A 4,562-nucleotide genomic window follows, 5' to 3' on the forward strand; every position below is an offset into this window, starting at 1 on the left:
TGAATTCAGCAACAATAAATATGGCAATCATGATGATGACTATTATGAATAATAGGGTTTGACATTGTGTTAGTTATTTATTTACAGGGAAAACAAAGAGCCTATGTATATCTGCAGCTGCAGTTGACCATATTCATAAAATCATTTTGTGCTGCAAAACTGTAGCTTATGCTGTGTTTAGCCTATTTACTCAATTCTGGTAATCACCTTGGGCCTATGGCTGAATGCACAGATAGACAGGCGGAAACAAGGCAGCGTGACAGACAGACGGGCAGACAGACACATCGCTCCAGAGGTGACCGGGGAATCCGGCTCTCTCTCTCTGCCGGCAGACAGAGCCTCCTCTTCGGCCACTGCTCCTCCTCCCCTCCCTCTGCCCTGGTTGCGCGCTGGGGGATCCGACGACGTCACACTCGCGCACGCACACACACACACACACACACACACACGCCCTCTCTCTTCCTCGCTCTCTGCCACTCCGTTTCTTTCACTCTCTCTCTCTCTCTCCCTCTCCTCTCTGCTGCTATTCTGGGAAGTGGCGTTTGGAATAACCCCCGTGAGCGAACGAGTGTGTGTGTGTGTGTGTGTGCGCGAGTGTGTCTCCTGATTTCACCCTCTCACGCGCACACACATAACCTACACACTCATCATAACACAGTCAGACGCACACATTTACTGGCTGTCTGACTGCAGTAGGCTAGAGGAGCTCCGGCAGCAGGAACCCGGTCGGAAAGGATTCCTTCCATTTTTACGCGCAACTTTTTCCTTCCGTCGGCGACGTTTTCCACCGCTTCCCCTTCGACTCGTGTGGATTTCTAACAACTGCTCTCCGGGCTGTTTCTAACGGACATCCAGCGAGGTGTCAAGCCCGCTCGGAATCGGATCTCCTGTCACCGGGGGTTGCTTGTTGTCATTATCGCGCGGAGACGCGCAGCTGGAGCGCAGACGGAAGGTAAGCGCTGCCGGGAGATACAGAAAAACAACAACAACCAAACCTTCCTATACACATATATTCTCACACATAACACCGTGACAGCTGGGCTTTTCTGCGCCATGGCGGACGTTATTGGCTGTTTTTCACGGCCACTTGATCTTTTTTTTTGTTTAGCTTATAAGGGCAAGGCTATGCAGGGGCAGGGGGAATACCCCGGGCACGCATTGCATTGCATGCAGATTACCCGGGTTGCGTAATATCCTGAGGAATTTTCAGTAGCCTGCACGGCCAGGCTGGCTGCAAAAGGGCCGGGGAGAGAGAACCGGAGGGACAGGGGGGAGTGTTCGTGGATATGAAGCGGTGAAAGTGCAAGCTCGGGTAAAGGTGTCATGGTTTGATTTTTTTTTCTTCTCTCTGCCATGTGTGCGTTGTGCAGCAATGAGCCAAATCTGCCTGCATCGGGGTGGATTTGAGGCGGTGAAGTTGACTTGCCAACCCCGGTATTATCCAGCCTATAGTGGCTGTGGAGTTTTCAAAAGTGAGTAGCCTATGGGCTGTGACCTTAGCTCTATCTCTGCTATTTCCTTGTTGCCGCTACAATACGAGTGTGACATGTAGGTATTTAAATGGAGGCTTGTTGCTACAGCGTGTGTGTGTGTGTGTGTGTGTGTGTTTGTGTGTTGTAGAGTGACTCTCCTATAGCCTAGACTAAAACTGTTTACAGGAGTTCTTTTTTTTTATAAGGAAGTGACTTTATCTCATATGCTCATCGTTTGCTTCCTCTATTTGTGTGTGTCTGTGCATGAGAGAGAGAGAGAGAGAGAGAGAGAGAGAGAGAGAGAGAGAGAGAGAGAGAGAGAGAGAGAGATGGTGGGTGGTGCGCTGGCTGGTTCCGGGAATGTTCCATGACGTGTTGCCGTCTAGAGAGGGGCCCGGCCGGGGTGAAGGGGGGACTCCGACGCACGGCCAGGGCCCTGCTCTGTCGCTTCCTACCTGCAGATGAGACTCCTGGAAAATATCTCAGTGTTTTCATCTCTGCATTTCCACAGACACCCAACCTTAGCATTTGAATTATAAGCACGTTGCTGCAAGTCACAATCCTGGGGTCCGCTCCTTATTTCTGTGGGGAAGCTCAGTGAGGTCAGAGGTCAAAGGTTAGGGTCGCACACACTCATAGACAGATGCATAGATAGATAGATAGATAGATAGATGTAACTAGGGTTTTTTCCCACTATTCTTTTAGGTTTTCTTGCTTTTTTTGAGGTTTTTTATTGACACTTTTTAATGTTTTTGATGCTTTTTTCAATACATGCAGACATGTCCCGGGACCTCCCTAGATAGTTGGAGATCTCAACCTCCTCAATGTTGAACCCAAAGTTACGCCCTTGGATATAGATAGAGAGAGAGATAGGTAGATAGATAGATAGATAGACAGACTTTGGCTTTGACCAACCACCACTTTGCTCGTTTGAAAGTCATGATGTCTCTCTCTCATGGTCGGGCCAAATTCTCCTGGCGGTCAAAGCAGAGAAAGGGGAGGCCCATCTGAGCTTTCATTTTCTCAAAGGCAGAGCAGGACACCCAGGGCTCGGTTTACACCTATCACCATTTCAAACCACTGGGGGGCCATAGGCAGGATGGGGGGAACTCATATTAATGTAAAAAAAAAAAACTCATAATATGAAATGTTCCCGCCATGGGACCTTTAAGGCTTTTCAACACTTTTTTCTTGACAGTCGCAAATCCTAGTGGTGGTTAATAATTTAGGATAACGTGTTGTGAGTAGCTCACTACGTTGGCTAGCATTAGTGATATCCAACAAAGTCCTGTACATCCAGTAAAACAGGCACGTTGTTCATTTTCCCACAGTTAATTACATCTGGGAATCGCGTTCTGTTAAAATATTAAAGGGCGTGTGTATGGTTTCAACATGGGGGTGGGAGGGAGCACATAACCTGGGGGGGTCTCGGGGTCGTCGCCCCCCCACCAGAACATTTTGAGCATCAAACATTTTATTTCCTGCATTCTTAAGAAATTTCAGGCAACAATTCATGCCGTTTCATGCCGTTCATTATTGTTATTAATTATTCTCCTGTATTGTTCAAAGCTTTCTGCATATTCAAAGCATCACACGTGTTTAGGAATCATAAAATCCATAAGCTTTAAAGTTTAAACCGACATAAAATACGTGACGTTTAAAAACCACAAGAAATCCCAGCTGCATTGTTCCCTCCCCTGATGTTGCACAAGTAGACATAGTCCTTGTTTTCCGTACATTTTTTCAGCCCCCTGAACACATCGTTTGGGGAGTTGGTTGTATTGAAATTTAAAAAGTAAGACCGGCCCGTTCTGGGAACAATGACTGCGGGTGGATTGCGTGTATAAAGTGACGGCTTACACGTTGTCCCACACTATTGTCCTAAAATCTCGTCTCCTTTATATTTTAAAATAGTTTTAAATGCTTTTTAATGAGCTTTGGATTGCCCTGTTGCTGCAATGCGTGATGCAAATAAAGCTGCCTTGCCTTTCACATTTTTTGAGGGTGACAAATCTCCTTCTTTTAAATATTGGGGGACGTGTCCCCAGCATCTCCCCCCCAAAATCTACGCCTATGGTTAATACACAGAAATGATCAGATTGCTGTTAGCTCTGGGTCAGCGGCGGAGCCAAACCTTCTGAGGGGTTTGTGCTATTTTTTCAATTTGACAATCGAATGCCCAGAGATCCGTACGTCCTTTGGGAGAACGTGATAGTTGCAGAGAAACCGAATCCTCCTGTACATCCTGCTTTGTAATTGTTTTCCGACTGCCTTCATCATTCTGAAACTGAAAACACAGCAAATGTTGAATGATTTTCACTTCTGCCACCTAAAAAAGGAGAGAGGGGGGGATCAGATGCATCTATTTTTTTCTAGTCACATAACATAGTTAGAGTAACACAGGAGGAGTAAAAGAACTCTAACAATGTTCTACAACAACATGTTGGATTGTGTAGTATCAACACCTGCGTATGTACTCGCAGCTCGAGTTGCCAGGTAACTTCTGTCATTTCGATAGAATACAAGATCACGTTGTAAACAAGATTGCAATTGATTGTTGTTTTCCTGTTAACAAGTAATTGCTGTAATTTACTGTATATACAACAAAAAAACCTGTAAAAGGTATCTTGTAAATCTTGGTTACAAGATTACAAAAAATTGCCTGAAAAACTATTTCAAAAGGATGTTAGAGGGTAAAGTCATGGCGGAATTTAGCAAAAGAAAGATCGTAGAATTCAGATCGTATAAGAAACAAGATCTGACTGCTAAAAATCTTGTTTCTTATACGATCTGAATTCAGGGTTTGGGGGTTAGGGTTAACTTGTAAAGCTGCATCGCTCAGGAGAATGAGACACAGCCAAAGTTAAACTTTACAGCTAGAGCCGTAACAGTTCCAAATGTTACTCTCCAATGCAGTGTCTGCGATTTAATTTGATTTATTAATTTATTATACAGGGACAGTGGACATTAATTAACATTGCTGTAAATGCACCAGAATTAGCCAAAAGGCTCATTTTTATCCGTTGTCCCTGGAAAATCTTAGAATTGTCTCCCTAAAAAACAACAACAACAAGAAGATTACAGTCAACA

At 45.0% G+C, this 4,562-nt stretch overlaps 1 protein-coding gene across 3 annotated transcripts in view; it reads left to right on the forward strand.

Annotated features, from left to right (window-relative positions):
• The first annotated feature begins 492 nt into the window (after positions 1–492).
• hivep2a (HIVEP zinc finger 2a) overlaps positions 493–4,562 on the forward strand; it is a 111,412-nt gene continuing 107,342 nt past the window's right edge. For 2 of the 3 annotated variants that reach the window (XM_032542728.1, XM_032542729.1), the window contains exon 1: positions 493–952. The gene's annotated coding sequence lies outside the window, so the exon portion shown is untranslated. Of the gene's footprint in view, positions 953–1,212; positions 1,473–4,562 lie in introns of those variants that run through there. The other variant, XM_032542733.1, reaches the window with a different exon arrangement.

Source organism: Etheostoma spectabile, chromosome 18, assembly GCF_008692095.1.
Source record: "Etheostoma spectabile isolate EspeVRDwgs_2016 chromosome 18, UIUC_Espe_1.0, whole genome shotgun sequence".
Lineage (NCBI taxonomy): Eukaryota > Metazoa > Chordata > Actinopteri > Perciformes > Percidae > Etheostoma > Etheostoma spectabile.